This window comes from Engystomops pustulosus, chromosome 4 (genome assembly GCF_040894005.1).
Source record: "Engystomops pustulosus chromosome 4, aEngPut4.maternal, whole genome shotgun sequence".
In the NCBI taxonomy this organism is placed as follows: Eukaryota; Metazoa; Chordata; class Amphibia; order Anura; family Leptodactylidae; genus Engystomops; species Engystomops pustulosus.
In genome coordinates, this window is record NC_092414.1 from 200,623,751 (window position 1) to 200,647,143 (window position 23,393).

Genomic DNA, 23,393 nt, shown 5'->3' on the forward strand with positions numbered 1-23,393 from the left:
TCCCAATACCCCGCCATGATGACTTGAAATATAGTCAGCATTGGCAATTTTTGATGGTCTCTCAGGAGACTTTATTTCCAGTGACAAAAAAAGATGAAGAAGGAGTAGGGAGAGGAAATGAGGAAGCTGCAGCTGACAGGAGGCCCAGGCTAGTACCAGCAAGGAAATGAGGGGGAAGTGGCCAGAAGGGTAGTTCCAGGATTTCTCTGTGGGCCTTCTCCCAAGAAGCATTGCAGCCTGAAAGGCTGGGCGTTGCCCCTGTATTTGTCGCCTTAGCTTCAAAAGAGCTCTTGCAACTAAGGTTGTCACCCCCTTGCTTTGCATAATTAGCTTTGCGCAGTGGCAGTACTGTAGCCCATGAGGTTTTATCCGAGGCGCGGTTATTGCTAGTTGAAAACTTTTCCCAATACCCCGCCATGATGACTTGAAATATAGTCAGCATTGGCAATTTTTGATGGTCTCTCAGGAGACTTTATTTCCAGTGACAAAAAAAGATGAAGAAGGAGTAGGGAGAGGAAATGAGGAAGCTGCAGCTGACAGGAGGCCCAGGCTAGTACCAGCAAGGAAATGAGGGGGAAGTGGCCAGAAGGGTAGTTCCAGGATTTCTCTGTGGGCCTTCTCCCAAGAAGCATTGCAGCCTGAAAGGCTGGGCGTTGCCCCTGTATTTGTCGCCTTAGCTTCAAAAGAGCTCTTGCAACTAAGGTTGTCACCCCCTTGCTTTGCATAATTAGCTTTGCGCAGTGGCAGTACTGTAGCCCATGAGGTTTTAGCCGAGGCGCGGTTATTGCTAGTTGAAAACTTTTCCCAATACCCCGCCATGATGACTTGAAATATAGTCAGCATTGGCAATTTTTGATGGTCTCTCAGGAGACTTTATTTCCAGTGACAAAAAAAGATGAAGAAGGAGTAGGGAGAGGAAATGAGGAAGCTGCAGCTGACAGGAGGCCCAGGCTAGTACCAGCAAGGAAATGAGGGGGAAGTGGCCAGAAGGGTAGTTCCAGGATTTCTCTGTGGGCCTTCTCCCAAGAAGCATTGCAGCCTGAAAGGCTGGGCGTTGCCCCTGTATTTGTCGCCTTAGCTTCAAAAGAGCTCTTGCAACTAAGGTTGTCACCCCCTTGCTTTGCATAATTAGCTTTGCGCAGTGGCAGTACTGTAGCCCATGAGGTTTTATCCGAGGCGCGGTTATTGCTAGTTGAAAACTTTTCCCAATACCCCGCCATGATGACTTGAAATATAGTCAGCATTGGCAATTTTTGATGGTCTCTCAGGAGACTTTATTTCCAGTGACAAAAAAAGATGAAGAAGGAGTAGGGAGAGGAAATGAGGAAGCTGCAGCTGACAGGAGGCCCAGGCTAGTACCAGCAAGGAAATGAGGGGGAAGTGGCCAGAAGGGTAGTTCCAGGATTTCTCTGTGGGCCTTCTCCCAAGAAGCATTGCAGCCTGAAAGGCTGGGCGTTGCCCCTGTATTTGTCGCCTTAGCTTCAAAAGAGCTCTTGCAACTAAGGTTGTCACCCCCTTGCTTTGCATAATTAGCTTTGCGCAGTGGCAGTACTGTAGCCCATGAGGTTTTATCCGAGGCGCGGTTATTGCTAGTTGAAAACTTTTCCCAATACCCCGCCATGATGACTTGAAATATAGTCAGCATTGGCAATTTTTGATGGTCTCTCAGGAGACTTTATTTCCAGTGACAAAAAAAGATGAAGAAGGAGTAGGGAGAGGAAATGAGGAAGCTGCAGCTGACAGGAGGCCCAGGCTAGTACCAGCAAGGAAATGAGGGGGAAGTGGCCAGAAGGGTAGTTCCAGGATTTCTCTGTGGGCCTTCTCCCAAGAAGCATTGCAGCCTGAAAGGCTGGGCGTTGCCCCTGTATTTGTCGCCTTAGCTTCAAAAGAGCTCTTGCAACTAAGGTTGTCACCCCCTTGCTTTGCATAATTAGCTTTGCGCAGTGGCAGTACTGTAGCCCATGAGGTTTTATCCGAGGCGCGGTTATTGCTAGTTGAAAACTTTTCCCAATACCCCGCCATGATGACTTGAAATATAGTCAGCATTGGCAATTTTTGATGGTCTCTCAGGAGACTTTATTTCCAGTGACAAAAAAAGATGAAGAAGGAGTAGGGAGAGGAAATGAGGAAGCTGCAGCTGACAGGAGGCCCAGGCTAGTACCAGCAAGGAAATGAGGGGGAAGTGGCCAGAAGGGTAGTTCCAGGATTTCTCTGTGGGCCTTCTCCCAAGAAGCATTGCAGCCTGAAAGGCTGGGCGTTGCCCCTGTATTTGTCGCCTTAGCTTCAAAAGAGCTCTTGCAACTAAGGTTGTCACCCCCTTGCTTTGCATAATTAGCTTTGCGCAGTGGCAGTACTGTAGCCCATGAGGTTTTATCCGAGGCGCGGTTATTGCTAGTTGAAAACTTTTCCCAATACCCCGCCATGATGACTTGAAATATAGTCAGCATTGGCAATTTTTGATGGTCTCTCAGGAGACTTTATTTCCAGTGACAAAAAAAGATGAAGAAGGAGTAGGGAGAGGAAATGAGGAAGCTGCAGCTGACAGGAGGCCCAGGCTAGTACCAGCAAGGAAATGAGGGGGAAGTGGCCAGAAGGGTAGTTCCAGGATTTCTCTGTGGGCCTTCTCCCAAGAAGCATTGCAGCCTGAAAGGCTGGGCGTTGCCCCTGTATTTGTCGCCTTAGCTTCAAAAGAGCTCTTGCAACTAAGGTTGTCACCCCCTTGCTTTGCATAATTAGCTTTGCGCAGTGGCAGTACTGTAGCCCATGAGGTTTTATCCGAGGCGCGGTTATTGCTAGTTGAAAACTTTTCCCAATACCCCGCCATGATGACTTGAAATATAGTCAGCATTGGCAATTTTTGATGGTCTCTCAGGAGACTTTATTTCCAGTGACAAAAAAAGATGAAGAAGGAGTAGGGAGAGGAAATGAGGAAGCTGCAGCTGACAGGAGGCCCAGGCTAGTACCAGCAAGGAAATGAGGGGGAAGTGGCCAGAAGGGTAGTTCCAGGATTTCTCTGTGGGCCTTCTCCCAAGAAGCATTGCAGCCTGAAAGGCTGGGCGTTGCCCCTGTATTTGTCGCCTTAGCTTCAAAAGAGCTCTTGCAACTAAGGTTGTCACCCCCTTGCTTTGCATAATTAGCTTTGCGCAGTGGCAGTACTGTAGCCCATGAGGTTTTATCCGAGGCGCGGTTATTGCTAGTTGAAAACTTTTCCCAATACCCCGCCATGATGACTTGAAATATAGTCAGCATTGGCAATTTTTGATGGTCTCTCAGGAGACTTTATTTCCAGTGACAAAAAAAGATGAAGAAGGAGTAGGGAGAGGAAATGAGGAAGCTGCAGCTGACAGGAGGCCCAGGCTAGTACCAGCAAGGAAATGAGGGGGAAGTGGCCAGAAGGGTAGTTCCAGGATTTCTCTGTGGGCCTTCTCCCAAGAAGCATTGCAGCCTGAAAGGCTGGGCGTTGCCCCTGTATTTGTCGCCTTAGCTTCAAAAGAGCTCTTGCAACTAAGGTTGTCACCCCCTTGCTTTGCATAATTAGCTTTGCGCAGTGGCAGTACTGTAGCCCATGAGGTTTTATCCGAGGCGCGGTTATTGCTAGTTGAAAACTTTTCCCAATACCCCGCCATGATGACTTGAAATATAGTCAGCATTGGCAATTTTTGATGGTCTCTCAGGAGACTTTATTTCCAGTGACAAAAAAAGATGAAGAAGGAGTAGGGAGAGGAAATGAGGAAGCTGCAGCTGACAGGAGGCCCAGGCTAGTACCAGCAAGGAAATGAGGGGGAAGTGGCCAGAAGGGTAGTTCCAGGATTTCTCTGTGGGCCTTCTCCCAAGAAGCATTGCAGCCTGAAAGGCTGGGCGTTGCCCCTGTATTTGTCGCCTTAGCTTCAAAAGAGCTCTTGCAACTAAGGTTGTCACCCCCTTGCTTTGCATAATTAGCTTTGCGCAGTGGCAGTACTGTAGCCCATGAGGTTTTATCCGAGGCGCGGTTATTGCTAGTTGAAAACTTTTCCCAATACCCCGCCATGATGACTTGAAATATAGTCAGCATTGGCAATTTTTGATGGTCTCTCAGGAGACTTTATTTCCAGTGGCAAAAAAAGATGAAGAAGGAGTAGGGAGAGGAAATGAGGAAGCTGCAGCTGACAGGAGGCCCAGGCTAGTACCAGCAAGGAAATGAGGGGGAAGTGGCCAGAAGGGTAGTTCCAGGATTTCTCTGTGGGCCTTCTCCCAAGAAGCATTGCAGCCTGAAAGGCTGGGCGTTGCCCCTGTATTTGTCGCCTTAGCTTCAAAAGAGCTCTTGCAACTAAGGTTGTCACCCCCTTGCTTTGCATAATTAGCTTTGCGCAGTGGCAGTACTGTAGCCCATGAGGTTTTATCCGAGGCGCGGTTATTGCTAGTTGAAAACTTTTCCCAATACCCCGCCATGATGACTTGAAATATAGTCAGCATTGGCAATTTTTGATGGTCTCTCAGGAGACTTTATTTCCAGTGACAAAAAAAGATGAAGAAGGAGTAGGGAGAGGAAATGAGGAAGCTGCAGCTGACAGGAGGCCCAGGCTAGTACCAGCAAGGAAATGAGGGGGAAGTGGCCAGAAGGGTAGTTCCAGGATTTCTCTGTGGGCCTTCTCCCAAGAAGCATTGCAGCCTGAAAGGCTGGGCGTTGCCCCTGTATTTGTCGCCTTAGCTTCAAAAGAGCTCTTGCAACTAAGGTTGTCACCCCCTTGCTTTGCATAATTAGCTTTGCGCAGTGGCAGTACTGTAGCCCATGAGGTTTTATCCGAGGCGCGGTTATTGCTAGTTGAAAACTTTTCCCAATACCCCGCCATGATGACTTGAAATATAGTCAGCATTGGCAATTTTTGATGGTCTCTCAGGAGACTTTATTTCCAGTGACAAAAAAAGATGAAGAAGGAGTAGGGAGAGGAAATGAGGAAGCTGCAGCTGACAGGAGGCCCAGGCTAGTACCAGCAAGGAAATGAGGGGGAAGTGGCCAGAAGGGTAGTTCCAGGATTTCTCTGTGGGCCTTCTCCCAAGAAGCATTGCAGCCTGAAAGGCTGGGCGTTGCCCCTGTATTTGTCGCCTTAGCTTCAAAAGAGCTCTTGCAACTAAGGTTGTCACCCCCTTGCTTTGCATAATTAGCTTTGCGCAGTGGCAGTACTGTAGCCCATGAGGTTTTATCCGAGGCGCGGTTATTGCTAGTTGAAAACTTTTCCCAATACCCCGCCATGATGACTTGAAATATAGTCAGCATTGGCAATTTTTGATGGTCTCTCAGGAGACTTTATTTCCAGTGACAAAAAAAGATGAAGAAGGAGTAGGGAGAGGAAATGAGGAAGCTGCAGCTGACAGGAGGCCCAGGCTAGTACCAGCAAGGAAATGAGGGGGAAGTGGCCAGAAGGGTAGTTCCAGGATTTCTCTGTGGGCCTTCTCCCAAGAAGCATTGCAGCCTGAAAGGCTGGGCGTTGCCCCTGTATTTGTCGCCTTAGCTTCAAAAGAGCTCTTGCAACTAAGGTTGTCACCCCCTTGCTTTGCATAATTAGCTTTGCGCAGTGGCAGTACTGTAGCCCATGAGGTTTTATCCAAGGCGCGGTTATTGCTAGTTGAAAACTTTTCCCAATACCCCGCCATGATGACTTGAAATATAGTCAGCATTGGCAATTTTTGATGGTCTCTCAGGAGACTTTATTTCCAGTGACAAAAAAAGATGAAGAAGGAGTAGGGAGAGGAAATGAGGAAGCTGCAGCTGACAGGAGGCCCAGGCTAGTACCAGCAAGGAAATGAGGGGGAAGTGGCCAGAAGGGTAGTTCCAGGATTTCTCTGTGGGCCTTCTCCCAAGAAGCATTGCAGCCTGAAAGGCTGGGCGTTGCCCCTGTATTTGTCGCCTTAGCTTCAAAAGAGCTCTTGCAACTAAGGTTGTCACCCCCTTGCTTTGCATAATTAGCTTTGCGCAGTGGCAGTACTGTAGCCCATGAGGTTTTATCCGAGGCGCGGTTATTGCTAGTTGAAAACTTTTCCCAATACCCCGCCATGATGACTTGAAATATAGTCAGCATTGGCAATTTTTGATGGTCTCTCAGGAGACTTTATTTCCAGTGGCAAAAAAAGATGAAGAAGGAGTAGGGAGAGGAAATGAGGAAGCTGCAGCTGACAGGAGGCCCAGGCTAGTACCAGCAAGGAAATGAGGGGGAAGTGGCCAGAAGGGTAGTTCCAGGATTTCTCTGTGGGCCTTCTCCCAAGAAGCATTGCAGCCTGAAAGGCTGGGCGTTGCCCCTGTATTTGTCGCCTTAGCTTCAAAAGAGCTCTTGCAACTAAGGTTGTCACCCCCTTGCTTTGCATAATTAGCTTTGCGCAGTGGCAGTACTGTAGCCCATGAGGTTTTATCCGAGGCGCGGTTATTGCTAGTTGAAAACTTTTCCCAATACCCCGCCATGATGACTTGAAATATAGTCAGCATTGGCAATTTTTGATGGTCTCTCAGGAGACTTTATTTCCAGTGACAAAAAAAGATGAAGAAGGAGTAGGGAGAGGAAATGAGGAAGCTGCAGCTGACAGGAGGCCCAGGCTAGTACCAGCAAGGAAATGAGGGGGAAGTGGCCAGAAGGGTAGTTCCAGGATTTCTCTGTGGGCCTTCTCCCAAGAAGCATTGCAGCCTGAAAGGCTGGGCGTTGCCCCTGTATTTGTCGCCTTAGCTTCAAAAGAGCTCTTGCAACTAAGGTTGTCACCCCCTTGCTTTGCATAATTAGCTTTGCGCAGTGGCAGTACTGTAGCCCATGAGGTTTTATCCGAGGCGCGGTTATTGCTAGTTGAAAACTTTTCCCAATACCCCGCCATGATGACTTGAAATATAGTCAGCATTGGCAATTTTTGATGGTCTCTCAGGAGACTTTATTTCCAGTGACAAAAAAAGATGAAGAAGGAGTAGGGAGAGGAAATGAGGAAGCTGCAGCTGACAGGAGGCCCAGGCTAGTACCAGCAAGGAAATGAGGGGGAAGTGGCCAGAAGGGTAGTTCCAGGATTTCTCTGTGGGCCTTCTCCCAAGAAGCATTGCAGCCTGAAAGGCTGGGCGTTGCCCCTGTATTTGTCGCCTTAGCTTCAAAAGAGCTCTTGCAACTAAGGTTGTCACCCCCTTGCTTTGCATAATTAGCTTTGCGCAGTGGCAGTACTGTAGCCCATGAGGTTTTATCCGAGGCGCGGTTATTGCTAGTTGAAAACTTTTCCCAATACCCCGCCATGATGACTTGAAATATAGTCAGCATTGGCAATTTTTGATGGTCTCTCAGGAGACTTTATTTCCAGTGACAAAAAAAGATGAAGAAGGAGTAGGGAGAGGAAATGAGGAAGCTGCAGCTGACAGGAGGCCCAGGCTAGTACCAGCAAGGAAATGAGGGGGAAGTGGCCAGAAGGGTAGTTCCAGGATTTCTCTGTGGGCCTTCTCCCAAGAAGCATTGCAGCCTGAAAGGCTGGGCGTTGCCCCTGTATTTGTCGCCTTAGCTTCAAAAGAGCTCTTGCAACTAAGGTTGTCACCCCCTTGCTTTGCATAATTAGCTTTGCGCAGTGGCAGTACTGTAGCCCATGAGGTTTTATCCGAGGCGCGGTTATTGCTAGTTGAAAACTTTTCCCAATACCCCGCCATGATGACTTGAAATATAGTCAGCATTGGCAATTTTTGATGGTCTCTCAGGAGACTTTATTTCCAGTGGCAAAAAAAGATGAAGAAGGAGTAGGGAGAGGAAATGAGGAAGCTGCAGCTGACAGGAGGCCCAGGCTAGTACCAGCAAGGAAATGAGGGGGAAGTGGCCAGAAGGGTAGTTCCAGGATTTCTCTGTGGGCCTTCTCCCAAGAAGCATTGCAGCCTGAAAGGCTGGGCGTTGCCCCTGTATTTGTCGCCTTAGCTTCAAAAGAGCTCTTGCAACTAAGGTTGTCACCCCCTTGCTTTGCATAATTAGCTTTGCGCAGTGGCAGTACTGTAGCCCATGAGGTTTTATCCGAGGCGCGGTTATTGCTAGTTGAAAACTTTTCCCAATACCCCGCCATGATGACTTGAAATATAGTCAGCATTGGCAATTTTTGATGGTCTCTCAGGAGACTTTATTTCCAGTGACAAAAAAAGATGAAGAAGGAGTAGGGAGAGGAAATGAGGAAGCTGCAGCTGACAGGAGGCCCAGGCTAGTACCAGCAAGGAAATGAGGGGGAAGTGGCCAGAAGGGTAGTTCCAGGATTTCTCTGTGGGCCTTCTCCCAAGAAGCATTGCAGCCTGAAAGGCTGGGCGTTGCCCCTGTATTTGTCGCCTTAGCTTCAAAAGAGCTCTTGCAACTAAGGTTGTCACCCCCTTGCTTTGCATAATTAGCTTTGCGCAGTGGCAGTACTGTAGCCCATGAGGTTTTATCCGAGGCGCGGTTATTGCTAGTTGAAAACTTTTCCCAATACCCCGCCATGATGACTTGAAATATAGTCAGCATTGGCAATTTTTGATGGTCTCTCAGGAGACTTTATTTCCAGTGACAAAAAAAGATGAAGAAGGAGTAGGGAGAGGAAATGAGGAAGCTGCAGCTGACAGGAGGCCCAGGCTAGTACCAGCAAGGAAATGAGGGGGAAGTGGCCAGAAGGGTAGTTCCAGGATTTCTCTGTGGGCCTTCTCCCAAGAAGCATTGCAGCCTGAAAGGCTGGGCGTTGCCCCTGTATTTGTCGCCTTAGCTTCAAAAGAGCTCTTGCAACTAAGGTTGTCACCCCCTTGCTTTGCATAATTAGCTTTGCGCAGTGGCAGTACTGTAGCCCATGAGGTTTTATCCGAGGCGCGGTTATTGCTAGTTGAAAACTTTTCCCAATACCCCGCCATGATGACTTGAAATATAGTCAGCATTGGCAATTTTTGATGGTCTCTCAGGAGACTTTATTTCCAGTGACAAAAAAAGATGAAGAAGGAGTAGGGAGAGGAAATGAGGAAGCTGCAGCTGACAGGAGGCCCAGGCTAGTACCAGCAAGGAAATGAGGGGGAAGTGGCCAGAAGGGTAGTTCCAGGATTTCTCTGTGGGCCTTCTCCCAAGAAGCATTGCAGCCTGAAAGGCTGGGCGTTGCCCCTGTATTTGTCGCCTTAGCTTCAAAAGAGCTCTTGCAACTAAGGTTGTCACCCCCTTGCTTTGCATAATTAGCTTTGCGCAGTGGCAGTACTGTAGCCCATGAGGTTTTATCCGAGGCGCGGTTATTGCTAGTTGAAAACTTTTCCCAATACCCCGCCATGATGACTTGAAATATAGTCAGCATTGGCAATTTTTGATGGTCTCTCAGGAGACTTTATTTCCAGTGACAAAAAAAGATGAAGAAGGAGTAGGGAGAGGAAATGAGGAAGCTGCAGCTGACAGGAGGCCCAGGCTAGTACCAGCAAGGAAATGAGGGGGAAGTGGCCAGAAGGGTAGTTCCAGGATTTCTCTGTGGGCCTTCTCCCAAGAAGCATTGCAGCCTGAAAGGCTGGGCGTTGCCCCTGTATTTGTCGCCTTAGCTTCAAAAGAGCTCTTGCAACTAAGGTTGTCACCCCCTTGCTTTGCATAATTAGCTTTGCGCAGTGGCAGTACTGTAGCCCATGAGGTTTTATCCGAGGCGCGGTTATTGCTAGTTGAAAACTTTTCCCAATACCCCGCCATGATGACTTGAAATATAGTCAGCATTGGCAATTTTTGATGGTCTCTCAGGAGACTTTATTTCCAGTGGCAAAAAAAGATGAAGAAGGAGTAGGGAGAGGAAATGAGGAAGCTGCAGCTGACAGGAGGCCCAGGCTAGTACCAGCAAGGAAATGAGGGGGAAGTGGCCAGAAGGGTAGTTCCAGGATTTCTCTGTGGGCCTTCTCCCAAGAAGCATTGCAGCCTGAAAGGCTGGGCGTTGCCCCTGTATTTGTCGCCTTAGCTTCAAAAGAGCTCTTGCAACTAAGGTTGTCACCCCCTTGCTTTGCATAATTAGCTTTGCGCAGTGGCAGTACTGTAGCCCATGAGGTTTTATCCGAGGCGCGGTTATTGCTAGTTGAAAACTTTTCCCAATACCCCGCCATGATGACTTGAAATATAGTCAGCATTGGCAATTTTTGATGGTCTCTCAGGAGACTTTATTTCCAGTGACAAAAAAAGATGAAGAAGGAGTAGGGAGAGGAAATGAGGAAGCTGCAGCTGACAGGAGGCCCAGGCTAGTACCAGCAAGGAAATGAGGGGGAAGTGGCCAGAAGGGTAGTTCCAGGATTTCTCTGTGGGCCTTCTCCCAAGAAGCATTGCAGCCTGAAAGGCTGGGCGTTGCCCCTGTATTTGTCGCCTTAGCTTCAAAAGAGCTCTTGCAACTAAGGTTGTCACCCCCTTGCTTTGCATAATTAGCTTTGCGCAGTGGCAGTACTGTAGCCCATGAGGTTTTATCCGAGGCGCGGTTATTGCTAGTTGAAAACTTTTCCCAATACCCCGCCATGATGACTTGAAATATAGTCAGCATTGGCAATTTTTGATGGTCTCTCAGGAGACTTTATTTCCAGTGACAAAAAAAGATGAAGAAGGAGTAGGGAGAGGAAATGAGGAAGCTGCAGCTGACAGGAGGCCCAGGCTAGTACCAGCAAGGAAATGAGGGGGAAGTGGCCAGAAGGGTAGTTCCAGGATTTCTCTGTGGGCCTTCTCCCAAGAAGCATTGCAGCCTGAAAGGCTGGGCGTTGCCCCTGTATTTGTCGCCTTAGCTTCAAAAGAGCTCTTGCAACTAAGGTTGTCACCCCCTTGCTTTGCATAATTAGCTTTGCGCAGTGGCAGTACTGTAGCCCATGAGGTTTTATCCGAGGCGCGGTTATTGCTAGTTGAAAACTTTTCCCAATACCCCGCCATGATGACTTGAAATATAGTCAGCATTGGCAATTTTTGATGGTCTCTCAGGAGACTTTATTTCCAGTGACAAAAAAAGATGAAGAAGGAGTAGGGAGAGGAAATGAGGAAGCTGCAGCTGACAGGAGGCCCAGGCTAGTACCAGCAAGGAAATGAGGGGGAAGTGGCCAGAAGGGTAGTTCCAGGATTTCTCTGTGGGCCTTCTCCCAAGAAGCATTGCAGCCTGAAAGGCTGGGCGTTGCCCCTGTATTTGTCGCCTTAGCTTCAAAAGAGCTCTTGCAACTAAGGTTGTCACCCCCTTGCTTTGCATAATTAGCTTTGCGCAGTGGCAGTACTGTAGCCCATGAGGTTTTATCCAAGGCGCGGTTATTGCTAGTTGAAAACTTTTCCCAATACCCCGCCATGATGACTTGAAATATAGTCAGCATTGGCAATTTTTGATGGTCTCTCAGGAGACTTTATTTCCAGTGACAAAAAAAGATGAAGAAGGAGTAGGGAGAGGAAATGAGGAAGCTGCAGCTGACAGGAGGCCCAGGCTAGTACCAGCAAGGAAATGAGGGGGAAGTGGCCAGAAGGGTAGTTCCAGGATTTCTCTGTGGGCCTTCTCCCAAGAAGCATTGCAGCCTGAAAGGCTGGGCGTTGCCCCTGTATTTGTCGCCTTAGCTTCAAAAGAGCTCTTGCAACTAAGGTTGTCACCCCCTTGCTTTGCATAATTAGCTTTGCGCAGTGGCAGTACTGTAGCCCATGAGGTTTTATCCGAGGCGCGGTTATTGCTAGTTGAAAACTTTTCCCAATACCCCGCCATGATGACTTGAAATATAGTCAGCATTGGCAATTTTTGATGGTCTCTCAGGAGACTTTATTTCCAGTGGCAAAAAAAGATGAAGAAGGAGTAGGGAGAGGAAATGAGGAAGCTGCAGCTGACAGGAGGCCCAGGCTAGTACCAGCAAGGAAATGAGGGGGAAGTGGCCAGAAGGGTAGTTCCAGGATTTCTCTGTGGGCCTTCTCCCAAGAAGCATTGCAGCCTGAAAGGCTGGGCGTTGCCCCTGTATTTGTCGCCTTAGCTTCAAAAGAGCTCTTGCAACTAAGGTTGTCACCCCCTTGCTTTGCATAATTAGCTTTGCGCAGTGGCAGTACTGTAGCCCATGAGGTTTTATCCGAGGCGCGGTTATTGCTAGTTGAAAACTTTTCCCAATACCCCGCCATGATGACTTGAAATATAGTCAGCATTGGCAATTTTTGATGGTCTCTCAGGAGACTTTATTTCCAGTGACAAAAAAAGATGAAGAAGGAGTAGGGAGAGGAAATGAGGAAGCTGCAGCTGACAGGAGGCCCAGGCTAGTACCAGCAAGGAAATGAGGGGGAAGTGGCCAGAAGGGTAGTTCCAGGATTTCTCTGTGGGCCTTCTCCCAAGAAGCATTGCAGCCTGAAAGGCTGGGCGTTGCCCCTGTATTTGTCGCCTTAGCTTCAAAAGAGCTCTTGCAACTAAGGTTGTCACCCCCTTGCTTTGCATAATTAGCTTTGCGCAGTGGCAGTACTGTAGCCCATGAGGTTTTATCCGAGGCGCGGTTATTGCTAGTTGAAAACTTTTCCCAATACCCCGCCATGATGACTTGAAATATAGTCAGCATTGGCAATTTTTGATGGTCTCTCAGGAGACTTTATTTCCAGTGACAAAAAAAGATGAAGAAGGAGTAGGGAGAGGAAATGAGGAAGCTGCAGCTGACAGGAGGCCCAGGCTAGTACCAGCAAGGAAATGAGGGGGAAGTGGCCAGAAGGGTAGTTCCAGGATTTCTCTGTGGGCCTTCTCCCAAGAAGCATTGCAGCCTGAAAGGCTGGGCGTTGCCCCTGTATTTGTCGCCTTAGCTTCAAAAGAGCTCTTGCAACTAAGGTTGTCACCCCCTTGCTTTGCATAATTAGCTTTGCGCAGTGGCAGTACTGTAGCCCATGAGGTTTTATCCGAGGCGCGGTTATTGCTAGTTGAAAACTTTTCCCAATACCCCGCCATGATGACTTGAAATATAGTCAGCATTGGCAATTTTTGATGGTCTCTCAGGAGACTTTATTTCCAGTGACAAAAAAAGATGAAGAAGGAGTAGGGAGAGGAAATGAGGAAGCTGCAGCTGACAGGAGGCCCAGGCTAGTACCAGCAAGGAAATGAGGGGGAAGTGGCCAGAAGGGTAGTTCCAGGATTTCTCTGTGGGCCTTCTCCCAAGAAGCATTGCAGCCTGAAAGGCTGGGCGTTGCCCCTGTATTTGTCGCCTTAGCTTCAAAAGAGCTCTTGCAACTAAGGTTGTCACCCCCTTGCTTTGCATAATTAGCTTTGCGCAGTGGCAGTACTGTAGCCCATGAGGTTTTATCCGAGGCGCGGTTATTGCTAGTTGAAAACTTTTCCCAATACCCCGCCATGATGACTTGAAATATAGTCAGCATTGGCAATTTTTGATGGTCTCTCAGGAGACTTTATTTCCAGTGGCAAAAAAAGATGAAGAAGGAGTAGGGAGAGGAAATGAGGAAGCTGCAGCTGACAGGAGGCCCAGGCTAGTACCAGCAAGGAAATGAGGGGGAAGTGGCCAGAAGGGTAGTTCCAGGATTTCTCTGTGGGCCTTCTCCCAAGAAGCATTGCAGCCTGAAAGGCTGGGCGTTGCCCCTGTATTTGTCGCCTTAGCTTCAAAAGAGCTCTTGCAACTAAGGTTGTCACCCCCTTGCTTTGCATAATTAGCTTTGCGCAGTGGCAGTACTGTAGCCCATGAGGTTTTATCCGAGGCGCGGTTATTGCTAGTTGAAAACTTTTCCCAATACCCCGCCATGATGACTTGAAATATAGTCAGCATTGGCAATTTTTGATGGTCTCTCAGGAGACTTTATTTCCAGTGACAAAAAAAGATGAAGAAGGAGTAGGGAGAGGAAATGAGGAAGCTGCAGCTGACAGGAGGCCCAGGCTAGTACCAGCAAGGAAATGAGGGGGAAGTGGCCAGAAGGGTAGTTCCAGGATTTCTCTGTGGGCCTTCTCCCAAGAAGCATTGCAGCCTGAAAGGCTGGGCGTTGCCCCTGTATTTGTCGCCTTAGCTTCAAAAGAGCTCTTGCAACTAAGGTTGTCACCCCCTTGCTTTGCATAATTAGCTTTGCGCAGTGGCAGTACTGTAGCCCATGAGGTTTTATCCGAGGCGCGGTTATTGCTAGTTGAAAACTTTTCCCAATACCCCGCCATGATGACTTGAAATATAGTCAGCATTGGCAATTTTTGATGGTCTCTCAGGAGACTTTATTTCCAGTGACAAAAAAAGATGAAGAAGGAGTAGGGAGAGGAAATGAGGAAGCTGCAGCTGACAGGAGGCCCAGGCTAGTACCAGCAAGGAAATGAGGGGGAAGTGGCCAGAAGGGTAGTTCCAGGATTTCTCTGTGGGCCTTCTCCCAAGAAGCATTGCAGCCTGAAAGGCTGGGCGTTGCCCCTGTATTTGTCGCCTTAGCTTCAAAAGAGCTCTTGCAACTAAGGTTGTCACCCCCTTGCTTTGCATAATTAGCTTTGCGCAGTGGCAGTACTGTAGCCCATGAGGTTTTATCCGAGGCGCGGTTATTGCTAGTTGAAAACTTTTCCCAATACCCCGCCATGATGACTTGAAATATAGTCAGCATTGGCAATTTTTGATGGTCTCTCAGGAGACTTTATTTCCAGTGACAAAAAAAGATGAAGAAGGAGTAGGGAGAGGAAATGAGGAAGCTGCAGCTGACAGGAGGCCCAGGCTAGTACCAGCAAGGAAATGAGGGGGAAGTGGCCAGAAGGGTAGTTCCAGGATTTCTCTGTGGGCCTTCTCCCAAGAAGCATTGCAGCCTGAAAGGCTGGGCGTTGCCCCTGTATTTGTCGCCTTAGCTTCAAAAGAGCTCTTGCAACTAAGGTTGTCACCCCCTTGCTTTGCATAATTAGCTTTGCGCAGTGGCAGTACTGTAGCCCATGAGGTTTTATCCGAGGCGCGGTTATTGCTAGTTGAAAACTTTTCCCAATACCCCGCCATGATGACTTGAAATATAGTCAGCATTGGCAATTTTTGATGGTCTCTCAGGAGACTTTATTTCCAGTGGCAAAAAAAGATGAAGAAGGAGTAGGGAGCAAGGAAATTAGGGGGAAGTGGCCAAAAGGGTAGTTGCAATCTTCGTGTGCACAACCTTATCAACAGTTTTAACAGCGTTTTCCACTGCTCCTCAGCACAGATCTCTTCTGGGACAACTTTAGTGTTCCTTGATGTAGAGTGTATCTTACTAAGTTGTCTTGCTGTGCACATACAGATGAGTATAATTGAGAGTACTTGTCATTTAGCAGCAGCAGCAGCAACAACAACAACACTACAAAAGCAAGAGTCTATAAAATTATAGTTAGCAAGAGCTGACAAGAGCAAGTCAAATTTATGTGACTCATTTACCTTTTAACCCCCTGAGAAAGGTGGACCTCCCTCATGCACAATACCCTACTTGTGGAGATTCCAATCAGCTGGGGCCAATCACATGGGACCCATTCAAAACCTAATTTGGACTCTTGCAGACCAATGTTGGATTAGTATAATTTATGCAAATCGTTCAAACCAGGAAGTGAAATACCAGCAAATCTCTCTTCTTATCTTTCCCATTTGTGTGTCTGTATTTCGATAAAGCTTCGAGACATTTTACTCCCCACCCCTTTCTCTTTCTCGCCACTATTTTCCCAAATTTTCAATAGTTTAGGTGCATTGCCCGGGCAGTGTTCTGGTGTTGTATTTTCATGGTACTATGCCGGTGCAATAGCCTGTGTGCTCTTAATGCTAAGTGTGATTATTAATATTATGTTGAGCTGTGATACAGTATATGCAGTACAAGTGACTGTTGTCTGTTCATGTTCTATCATTAAAGCAATTGTGCATAGATTAGGATTTTTAATTTGTTGAATTTTGTGTTGTGGTCCGTGCTGCAACACAGTGCGTGTAATGTGTTTGTGCTTTTTAAATACTGAGAGTCTTATTTTATTTTATGCTGTGTACTGTGTTTTGGCACAGTATATATATGTGCTATTGTAGATATTATTATAATATTGTGATGATGATTTTATAATAAAGGTACTGTGCGATTTCACTGTATCCTCTGGTTACTCTGTAAAAAAAAGTGTAGGTTTCGTTCTTATAAGAACATAGAGCTGTTATTTGTTTAGATCTTCACTCACCTGAAGAGAACCAGAGAAGTCTTGGAAAATTTGCAGAGCTCTGCCCCCTTTTTATTTCAAGTTAAGAAAGCCTGACCAGATGATTCTTACCTATGGAGGAAACCTGAAAGAAACCATGGCCTCTTCAAACAAAGCTAATGGAACCAAAAAACAGAAAATTACATCCTACAGAAGAAGGAAGAGGAACCAGCAGCTGCTTCAGACCCCAAAGAATCCGAGGAGCAGCAGCCATATACACCGTCCTGTAGCCCCCAAAGCTCCCACCTTACAGCAAACAACTTTTTTCACTAGCGCACCAGCCAAAAGGACTTCCTTACTTTATGTATAGTAAGTGTTGGTCACCAACTGGTGGTCAGGACAGCCTGATACAGGGCACCCCCACTATATAGCAGCGGACAAAGAAAGAGGCTGAAAGTGAAGAGTATTACCTAGTACTAACCTTGCTCTGTACGCACTTCTTTTCTTCCCCATCATACACATTTCCCATCATACCTTGTATGCAATGTATGCAAAGTAAAAATGTGTATAAATATTTTTTTTGTGCTATTAAGTTTTTATTAGTAAAATACTTGATATATTGCCATCAATCAACAGAATGAAGAGGACATTTCACATTCTGACTATGGCCGGATTCTTCTCATGAATAGCTTCTCTTGTGTGCATACTGCGGTGCTCTCTGCCACCTGCCCTTCCCTCCTGCATTAAAAGACCAGCTCAGACACAGCCACTTCCTGCCAGCAAGCAGCAGCGTGCAGAGACTTAGGCCCCTTCCACACTAGCGAGTGTGATGCGATGAACTCGCATCACACTCGCAACGCAAGCTGCCGGGAAGGCACGGCCCGAACGCTGCACCGCGGGAGTGAACTCAGCATGTCAGTTCACTCGCTAGTGTGGAAGGGGCCTAACTCTACAACTACAGACAGATAGCAGATCTAACTCTTAGTTTCCTTGGGAACAGAGCTAAGTGTGTCATTGGGGGACATGTATTATCGTATCTGTGCCAAAAAATTGTTTGGAAGTCACGTTTTTTAGGCGCAAAAGTGTTGCGGATCATTTATAATGAGTCTGCGCCAGAAAGAACAGATTTTTCCGACAATCCTGACTAAATATTCAGTAGTCACGGCTTGGCCCATTGTTGTTCACAGCTTCGTAGTAGGCAAGGCAAATCCCTGTCATGAATAGGTTACAGTCAGCATTTTGATAAAACCATACCTAATGTCCACTGTCTTTAGTTATTATGTGTAACCCTAAGTGGAATATATCTTGAAAAGCTGGCCCGATGAAGTAAGAAGGTCATGTGGGCAAGTCTACTAGACCGCTGGCTAAAGAGGAGAGGGTTGATCTTGTTCCCATTTTAATGTCTGGGCTGCATGACAGATTTGGACATGATCTTTTTATACAATTAAATGAGTTGTCCAACTTAATTAAAATGCTGCAGGTGGGGGAGGGCTGTTAAAGAAAAATAACTTACCTCCTCCGTCACTCCCGGTCTCCCACACCTCGGTCCATTGGTGCCGATGATTGTGTAGGGCAGTGATGGCGAACCTTTTAGAGCCTCAGTGCCCAAACTTCAACTAAAAGCCACTTATTTATTGTAAAGTGCCAACACAGTAATTTATTTCTCCTTGTTCTTTGACAACTTTCAATCCTTCAGCCTCCTAAAGACACCAACACAGTTGAAAGGAGGAGGCCAGATTCCCCTATCATTGTAGGAAGATTCTTTGAGTCCTGTCTGGTGAAGTTCATGCTGGGGTGATGACCTGGGTGCCCACAGAGAGGGCTCAGAGTGCCGCCTCTGGCACCAGTGCCATAGGTTCGCCACCACTGGTGTAGGGCATTGAAGTGGTAAATGTGTATAGTTATGGTGATCTAAGGCAGTTTATGTCTGTTTCCTTAATGGTATAAGGTAGTTAAGTGGTAAAAACGTGTTATACTTCTACTCTACACGGACCATAGGTTGAACAGTAATTTTATAATCCTATACATAATCCTATTCATAATCCAATGATTTGCGCAGGGAAGATATGAAACAAAAAATATTAACTCTATCATTATAAGACACACTTGTCACTTAATAAAATGAGTCCAATGTATGAGGTTTGAGGTGCCAGTGGACATAAAGCTATACATACAATTTGCAGCACTGTATCCGTGATATCCGGCCAGTCCAGTCTCCTGGAAGATATTGTAGAGCTCACATTGGGCATATACATTGGGAATATACTCTGGCATCAGAGCCAAAATACAAGCATAGCAAGAACCCGAGCCAAAGGAAGACCTTCATATTACTCAGCAGGTAAGCAAGATCCAGGAGAAGGCTGTGTAATATCGGAAAGATAAGATTGAGTATTTTTGGTGTGCATTACTTGCAGTAGATATGCTGTAGCTTATGCATATTCCTAGTGTCATTATATTAGCGAAACCTAGAAGTCAAAGCAACATTGATCATTGGGTATATGTGCCACAATGCAATGTACGGGATACCTTTGTGGTGCCCACAAAGCCCCAAGGCTAAGTTCAAATTTGCCCTTTTCCATTTATATGCCACAATTAGCTGATCCAAAAATTAAGCAAGTATGTGTATGGGAAAGTAATCTGTCATTTGTAGGTGTAGGGCCAACCCAAGTGTACTCTAAGAAGCAGGGGCGTAACTAGAAGATGCAGGGCCCCATAGCAGACTTCTGACTAGGGCCCCCCTTAAAATAATATAAATATATATAGAAATACAGGCAAGGGCGTAACGATCACGGTCGCAGGGAGTGCGACTGAGACCGGGCCCCTTGAAGAAAAAGGCCCGCGGCTGTCACAATTCAGTATCAGCCGATTCCCTATGATACAGTTGAAAGCAGCGGCAGAGCAAGGACTATACAGTCTCTGACCTGCCACTAGCAGCACTGCAAGGGAGGCGATGGGGATCCCCTGCGCAGCAGTGACGGGAGGACTGGCAGTGTAAGCAGAGTAAAGGGGAGGTCTGGCAGAGTAAGCAGGGGAGGGGCACACCGTGCAGGCAGAAGGGCACATGTAATCTTCTGTAATCTTCTGTGCTCTCCTCCTCCTATGTTGCTGCAGGTGCTGCAGACTTCCTTTATGGATGCCCTGAGTGCTGAGGGTGAAGCTTTGACATTAATAGTTAGTACTGGTTATGTGTATGACTGTGTATGAGTAGTTGCTGTGCTGAGTGACTGTGTAAGTGTGAAAGTAAATGTCTGTGTGTTAGTGCAAACTACGAGAGAATACATGACTGTGTGAATAAGCTGTATAAGCTGTATGGGTGTATATGCTGTGGCTATGCTGTGTCTATATTTGTTTATATATTATATGTGTGCTTATGTTGTGTATGTACTATGTGTGTTTATATGGTGAGTATACGCTGTGTGCGTCTGTATGTTATAAGCCTGGGTATATATGGTGAGTATATGCTGTGTATATACTGTATGTTTGTCTATTTGAGGAGTATATAGTGTGTTTTAGTATGTATATGTATATATGAGAGCATAAGACTGTAAGGCAGCAGTGCAATGACGTCTTCACATTGCCGGCGCTGGACACTTAGACAGCCCCCACTTACCGGGAGGGATCAGGAAAAAAGTAAAAACGTTGTTGTTTTTAAACAAAGAGGTTTACTAAAAATGTTGACATAAAGGGGGCATGTATGTAAGTATAGAGCCGCTGCTGGTCATATACAGGCTGTCCACCACTTAAGGACACCCAACTTACAGACAACCCATAGTTACAGACGGACCCCTCTGCCCACTGTGACCTCCGCTGACGCTCTCTGGATGCTTTACTATAGTCCCAAACTTCAATGATCAGCTGTAGGGTGTCTGTAATGAAACTTTATTGATAATTATTGGTCCAATTACAGCTAAAATTTTGAAACTCCAATTGTCACTGGGGCCAAAGAAAAAAATTTGTCTAGAACTTCAATGATAAAATATACAGTTTCGACTTACATACAAATTCAACTTAAGAACGAACCTCCGGACCCTATCTTGTATGTAACCCGGGGGCTGCCTGTACTGAGTGGAGCCCGCTGCTGGTTATATACTGAGTGTAGGCATATGTCAGTGGAGCATATATGTGTATTTTCACATGTAATGTGCAGTGCGATTTTAGGTATATGGGGGCCCTGACCCAAAGTTCACATCGGGGCCCACTGGAGTCTTGTTATGCCACTGAATACAGGCAGTCCCCTACTTAAGAACACCAGACTTACAAACGACCCCTAGTTAAAGACATACCCCCCTGACCACCAAATTTTTGTCTGGATCTACAATTATAAAATATACAATTTTGACTTACATACAAATTCAACAAACCTATGGAACCTATCTTGTAGGTAAACCGAGAACTGCCTGTGTGTATATATATATATATATATATATATATATATATATATATATATATATATACATATTTGTATGCTCACACATGTAAGTTACAATCACAAGGAGTATATATACACACACACACCATGTACATACAACATGTACATACATACAATACCTATGCATCATATACACAGACTTACAGCATACACATCACATATGAACACATACAGCAAATACACGATACATACAATACCATATACGACATACAGCATATGCAGAATATGTAAACCCAATACCACCACAGATGCTGGGGCCACCCTCACACTGGGGACCCCAGAGCAGCCGCTTTGGCTGCTACCCCTGTAGTTACAGCCCTTTGGTCTCCCAATAATGTTTAGAGATTTCGGCTCTGTAGTGCTCAAAATTGCTACTGCAGGATAGGGTAAAAGTATCAGCGTAGGGTGGGTAATGAATTAATGAAATACATAAAAACTTCTAATAATAAATATTAATACAAATGTAAAAAAATTTATGAGTATAGAGTTGCAAGAGTTATACTTACATCCAAACTAGGATTTTCTTGAGGATACTTGCAATAGGTTGAGCTACATTTACAATCATATGTACTTACCAGAAGTATTATCACATAGGTAATAATAACTATAAGATAAAACATTACATTACTATAAATGCATTGTTACATTGGATGAGATAAGCCCTTTTTTTCACGGTTAATATTTGCTCTATTCCCTTAAACAGGGTTGAAACTGGTGATAATATTTAAGACGTTTGGAACCTGCAAGCCAAAACAATTATTGAAAACTGGTATCTAACTCCAACACTTCGAAACATTTCACTAAATGTATTAAAGGGATGAATGGATCTTGCTGTGCTCTGGATTAAAGCACAAGGAAAAAAAAATCCCTTTGTGATAACTTAAATAATACCCTATTAATCTGAGACATGAAAACCCTAAATTATCAAAGGATTGCAACAAATGAGTGCAAGTAGGAAAATATTGGCTGGCACGGTTTTGCTAGTAAAATGTAAAATATGAAGATGAGATACTATCGCATTATGGGGCTCATTTACTTACCCGTTCCAGTCGCGATCCCGCGGTGCGTTGTCCGACGTGGATTCGGGTCTGCCAGGATTCACTAAGGTCCGTGCACCCGATGTCCAGCAGGTGTCGCTGCTGCACCGAGGTCCGCCGGAGTTCACCTTCTTCTTCCTGGTTTATGTAAGTGCTTGATCAATTCGTTTTTTAGATTCCATGGTTTTTCGGAATCCGTCGGGTTGTCCGACGGCCACGCTCCACGATTTCTGTCGCGTGAAAGCTGGCGCAAAACGGAAATATTCGTGAAACCCGACGAAATTGCGGCGTCCGGACCCTTAGTAAATGAGCCCCAATGTCAGAATCACAACCACCTATGATATGGTGGCTCCTATAACAAATCTTTCATTCAGAACACAGATTTTATGTTAATCTCAAGTCTGTTGGGTCATATTTCAGGATCCTACATCCAATGCTCCTGAGGCAGCTGACTCCAGATCATGGTGGAAGGATCACAATTAGGACCTTCACATTGAAAATACCACCAACCTATTATTACAGCACTATTGCCAATAAATTATGTGACAACATATCTCCAAGCCCTTAATGTAAAATGACCTTTATCTAGATAACAACACTGGCCCATCATTATATCACTGCTGATAAAAGTGAACTAACCAAGGTCAAAGTCAGGGTTAAATGTACCAACTTTTCACCAATGACCCCAATCTCCCTACTGTGTACCTTTGGGAATTCGGATATCATCAGACCTTCCACCTCTGTGCCCATTGCATACATTTATTAAGATCATAGCAAACACAGCTATGTGACTGAGCATACTACGCCAAAAACTTGGTATGATAGGTGGTGACGAAATGCAAGTCTGTAATCTTTCCTCCATAACCTTAATCGATACTAAATTTTAATTTTGAAATAGGGTCTTTCCTTCACACATACCAATATTTTACCCATTTACTGTAGTAAAAGATATAGATCTCCTGAACTGCAAATTGGCTTCATATAAGGTTCACTCTAGAAACAGTGGAGAGTAGCGAGGAAAAGGCCTTGAAGCCACTTGAAGAGAAAATATTTCTGTCCAGATGACAAAACAGGACCATTTACTAAATCACAAATGACTCTACCATTCTAGTAATCACCATACAGATATATTTAAATAAAAAACATCAACCAAAATCTATCAATTACTATAACCATAATTAAATTAAGCATACTTACATTTGCTCTCTTCATCTTGATCCTGAAACTTGTCTTGACAATATGCCCAAAAAAAAGACCTATAAAAAACCAGCCCGTAACGCCGGGCCAAGATGTCCAGCGCTTCTGGGCTGCTAATTACTCACATCCCTCTCCCATGCTAGAGAGGGAGGTGATGTCACACAGGAGGCACAAATAACTAGTATTCTGGAGCACAGGACATCGTGTAAGGGAACATTAAAACTTTGTATGTTCACCTGGGCTATGGCCGTATGCTGGAGAGGTGGAGGGATGAGCCCTGCCCACCCCTCCCCTCTCCATAGAGAAGTGGGCGGCCAAAGCTGTAACACAGTGAAATAAAGGTGATGTCCTATATTTTTCAGTGCATGGTCACGGTCCGGTAAGATAATGGGGCTAAGGGTCGCGGATCACATTTTTGTCAGACTGTACGTCTTTTTCGGGGATTGCACAGCTTTGACAGTTATTTAACAGGGGTCTGCGCTGGGATTGCATCGCATGTGATAGTTTTTTGGTGCAGCTGCGCCGGCTTTCATGCGACACAAATTGGGGGGCGGGCCGTCGGACGTTCCAACTGATTCAGAATTTTCAAATTGTGAACTCCGGCAGACATGAGCGGGGAAGCGACACATGCAGGATATCGGGCGCACAATCTTAATGAATCGCGGCACAGGGCATTATTGATGTCACCGTTAATCCCCTCCCTGTACAATGACCTCTATATAGATAACACTGACCAATCATTA

At 46.0% G+C, this 23,393-nt stretch overlaps 37 non-coding genes across 37 annotated transcripts; all 37 read left to right on the forward strand.

Annotated features, from left to right (window-relative positions):
- The first annotated feature begins 328 nt into the window (after positions 1–328).
- LOC140129104 (U4 spliceosomal RNA) lies at positions 329–470 on the forward strand. The gene has a single exon (XR_011855316.1). It is a non-coding gene; the product is annotated as a U4 spliceosomal RNA (small nuclear RNA).
- Positions 471–729: 259 nt separating this feature from the next.
- LOC140129149 (U4 spliceosomal RNA) lies at positions 730–871 on the forward strand. Its single transcript, XR_011855358.1, has one exon. It is a non-coding gene; the product is annotated as a U4 spliceosomal RNA (small nuclear RNA).
- Positions 872–1,130: 259 nt separating this feature from the next.
- Positions 1,131–1,272, forward strand: LOC140129105 (U4 spliceosomal RNA). Its single transcript, XR_011855317.1, has one exon. It is a non-coding gene; the product is annotated as a U4 spliceosomal RNA (small nuclear RNA).
- A 259-nt stretch (positions 1,273–1,531) lies between these two features.
- Positions 1,532–1,673, forward strand: LOC140129106 (U4 spliceosomal RNA). Its single transcript, XR_011855318.1, has one exon. It is a non-coding gene; the product is annotated as a U4 spliceosomal RNA (small nuclear RNA).
- Positions 1,674–1,932: 259 nt separating this feature from the next.
- LOC140129107 (U4 spliceosomal RNA) lies at positions 1,933–2,074 on the forward strand. Its single transcript, XR_011855319.1, has one exon. It is a non-coding gene; the product is annotated as a U4 spliceosomal RNA (small nuclear RNA).
- Positions 2,075–2,333: 259 nt separating this feature from the next.
- Positions 2,334–2,475, forward strand: LOC140129108 (U4 spliceosomal RNA). The gene has a single exon (XR_011855320.1). It is a non-coding gene; the product is annotated as a U4 spliceosomal RNA (small nuclear RNA).
- A 259-nt stretch (positions 2,476–2,734) lies between these two features.
- LOC140129109 (U4 spliceosomal RNA) lies at positions 2,735–2,876 on the forward strand. Its single transcript, XR_011855321.1, has one exon. It is a non-coding gene; the product is annotated as a U4 spliceosomal RNA (small nuclear RNA).
- A 259-nt stretch (positions 2,877–3,135) lies between these two features.
- Positions 3,136–3,277, forward strand: LOC140129110 (U4 spliceosomal RNA). The gene has a single exon (XR_011855322.1). It is a non-coding gene; the product is annotated as a U4 spliceosomal RNA (small nuclear RNA).
- Positions 3,278–3,536: 259 nt separating this feature from the next.
- On the forward strand, positions 3,537–3,678 carry LOC140129112 (U4 spliceosomal RNA). Its single transcript, XR_011855324.1, has one exon. It is a non-coding gene; the product is annotated as a U4 spliceosomal RNA (small nuclear RNA).
- Positions 3,679–3,937: 259 nt separating this feature from the next.
- LOC140129113 (U4 spliceosomal RNA) lies at positions 3,938–4,079 on the forward strand. The gene has a single exon (XR_011855325.1). It is a non-coding gene; the product is annotated as a U4 spliceosomal RNA (small nuclear RNA).
- Positions 4,080–4,338: 259 nt separating this feature from the next.
- LOC140129114 (U4 spliceosomal RNA) lies at positions 4,339–4,480 on the forward strand. The gene has a single exon (XR_011855326.1). It is a non-coding gene; the product is annotated as a U4 spliceosomal RNA (small nuclear RNA).
- Positions 4,481–4,739: 259 nt separating this feature from the next.
- Positions 4,740–4,881, forward strand: LOC140129115 (U4 spliceosomal RNA). The gene has a single exon (XR_011855327.1). It is a non-coding gene; the product is annotated as a U4 spliceosomal RNA (small nuclear RNA).
- Positions 4,882–5,140: 259 nt separating this feature from the next.
- On the forward strand, positions 5,141–5,282 carry LOC140129116 (U4 spliceosomal RNA). The gene has a single exon (XR_011855328.1). It is a non-coding gene; the product is annotated as a U4 spliceosomal RNA (small nuclear RNA).
- Positions 5,283–5,541: 259 nt separating this feature from the next.
- LOC140129154 (U4 spliceosomal RNA) lies at positions 5,542–5,683 on the forward strand. Its single transcript, XR_011855363.1, has one exon. It is a non-coding gene; the product is annotated as a U4 spliceosomal RNA (small nuclear RNA).
- A 259-nt stretch (positions 5,684–5,942) lies between these two features.
- LOC140129118 (U4 spliceosomal RNA) lies at positions 5,943–6,084 on the forward strand. The gene has a single exon (XR_011855329.1). It is a non-coding gene; the product is annotated as a U4 spliceosomal RNA (small nuclear RNA).
- Positions 6,085–6,343: 259 nt separating this feature from the next.
- On the forward strand, positions 6,344–6,485 carry LOC140129119 (U4 spliceosomal RNA). The gene has a single exon (XR_011855330.1). It is a non-coding gene; the product is annotated as a U4 spliceosomal RNA (small nuclear RNA).
- Positions 6,486–6,744: 259 nt separating this feature from the next.
- On the forward strand, positions 6,745–6,886 carry LOC140129120 (U4 spliceosomal RNA). Its single transcript, XR_011855331.1, has one exon. It is a non-coding gene; the product is annotated as a U4 spliceosomal RNA (small nuclear RNA).
- Positions 6,887–7,145: 259 nt separating this feature from the next.
- LOC140129121 (U4 spliceosomal RNA) lies at positions 7,146–7,287 on the forward strand. The gene has a single exon (XR_011855332.1). It is a non-coding gene; the product is annotated as a U4 spliceosomal RNA (small nuclear RNA).
- A 259-nt stretch (positions 7,288–7,546) lies between these two features.
- Positions 7,547–7,688, forward strand: LOC140129122 (U4 spliceosomal RNA). Its single transcript, XR_011855333.1, has one exon. It is a non-coding gene; the product is annotated as a U4 spliceosomal RNA (small nuclear RNA).
- Positions 7,689–7,947: 259 nt separating this feature from the next.
- Positions 7,948–8,089, forward strand: LOC140129124 (U4 spliceosomal RNA). The gene has a single exon (XR_011855335.1). It is a non-coding gene; the product is annotated as a U4 spliceosomal RNA (small nuclear RNA).
- A 259-nt stretch (positions 8,090–8,348) lies between these two features.
- Positions 8,349–8,490, forward strand: LOC140129125 (U4 spliceosomal RNA). The gene has a single exon (XR_011855336.1). It is a non-coding gene; the product is annotated as a U4 spliceosomal RNA (small nuclear RNA).
- A 259-nt stretch (positions 8,491–8,749) lies between these two features.
- On the forward strand, positions 8,750–8,891 carry LOC140129126 (U4 spliceosomal RNA). The gene has a single exon (XR_011855337.1). It is a non-coding gene; the product is annotated as a U4 spliceosomal RNA (small nuclear RNA).
- A 259-nt stretch (positions 8,892–9,150) lies between these two features.
- Positions 9,151–9,292, forward strand: LOC140129127 (U4 spliceosomal RNA). The gene has a single exon (XR_011855338.1). It is a non-coding gene; the product is annotated as a U4 spliceosomal RNA (small nuclear RNA).
- Positions 9,293–9,551: 259 nt separating this feature from the next.
- Positions 9,552–9,693, forward strand: LOC140129130 (U4 spliceosomal RNA). The gene has a single exon (XR_011855339.1). It is a non-coding gene; the product is annotated as a U4 spliceosomal RNA (small nuclear RNA).
- A 259-nt stretch (positions 9,694–9,952) lies between these two features.
- On the forward strand, positions 9,953–10,094 carry LOC140129131 (U4 spliceosomal RNA). Its single transcript, XR_011855340.1, has one exon. It is a non-coding gene; the product is annotated as a U4 spliceosomal RNA (small nuclear RNA).
- Positions 10,095–10,353: 259 nt separating this feature from the next.
- On the forward strand, positions 10,354–10,495 carry LOC140129132 (U4 spliceosomal RNA). The gene has a single exon (XR_011855341.1). It is a non-coding gene; the product is annotated as a U4 spliceosomal RNA (small nuclear RNA).
- Positions 10,496–10,754: 259 nt separating this feature from the next.
- LOC140129133 (U4 spliceosomal RNA) lies at positions 10,755–10,896 on the forward strand. Its single transcript, XR_011855342.1, has one exon. It is a non-coding gene; the product is annotated as a U4 spliceosomal RNA (small nuclear RNA).
- A 259-nt stretch (positions 10,897–11,155) lies between these two features.
- LOC140129155 (U4 spliceosomal RNA) lies at positions 11,156–11,297 on the forward strand. Its single transcript, XR_011855364.1, has one exon. It is a non-coding gene; the product is annotated as a U4 spliceosomal RNA (small nuclear RNA).
- A 259-nt stretch (positions 11,298–11,556) lies between these two features.
- LOC140129134 (U4 spliceosomal RNA) lies at positions 11,557–11,698 on the forward strand. Its single transcript, XR_011855343.1, has one exon. It is a non-coding gene; the product is annotated as a U4 spliceosomal RNA (small nuclear RNA).
- Positions 11,699–11,957: 259 nt separating this feature from the next.
- On the forward strand, positions 11,958–12,099 carry LOC140129135 (U4 spliceosomal RNA). Its single transcript, XR_011855344.1, has one exon. It is a non-coding gene; the product is annotated as a U4 spliceosomal RNA (small nuclear RNA).
- Positions 12,100–12,358: 259 nt separating this feature from the next.
- On the forward strand, positions 12,359–12,500 carry LOC140129137 (U4 spliceosomal RNA). Its single transcript, XR_011855346.1, has one exon. It is a non-coding gene; the product is annotated as a U4 spliceosomal RNA (small nuclear RNA).
- A 259-nt stretch (positions 12,501–12,759) lies between these two features.
- On the forward strand, positions 12,760–12,901 carry LOC140129138 (U4 spliceosomal RNA). The gene has a single exon (XR_011855347.1). It is a non-coding gene; the product is annotated as a U4 spliceosomal RNA (small nuclear RNA).
- A 259-nt stretch (positions 12,902–13,160) lies between these two features.
- LOC140129139 (U4 spliceosomal RNA) lies at positions 13,161–13,302 on the forward strand. The gene has a single exon (XR_011855348.1). It is a non-coding gene; the product is annotated as a U4 spliceosomal RNA (small nuclear RNA).
- Positions 13,303–13,561: 259 nt separating this feature from the next.
- On the forward strand, positions 13,562–13,703 carry LOC140129140 (U4 spliceosomal RNA). Its single transcript, XR_011855349.1, has one exon. It is a non-coding gene; the product is annotated as a U4 spliceosomal RNA (small nuclear RNA).
- A 259-nt stretch (positions 13,704–13,962) lies between these two features.
- On the forward strand, positions 13,963–14,104 carry LOC140129141 (U4 spliceosomal RNA). The gene has a single exon (XR_011855350.1). It is a non-coding gene; the product is annotated as a U4 spliceosomal RNA (small nuclear RNA).
- A 259-nt stretch (positions 14,105–14,363) lies between these two features.
- LOC140129142 (U4 spliceosomal RNA) lies at positions 14,364–14,505 on the forward strand. Its single transcript, XR_011855351.1, has one exon. It is a non-coding gene; the product is annotated as a U4 spliceosomal RNA (small nuclear RNA).
- Positions 14,506–14,764: 259 nt separating this feature from the next.
- LOC140129143 (U4 spliceosomal RNA) lies at positions 14,765–14,906 on the forward strand. Its single transcript, XR_011855352.1, has one exon. It is a non-coding gene; the product is annotated as a U4 spliceosomal RNA (small nuclear RNA).
- The last annotated feature ends 8,487 nt before the right edge of the window (positions 14,907–23,393 follow it).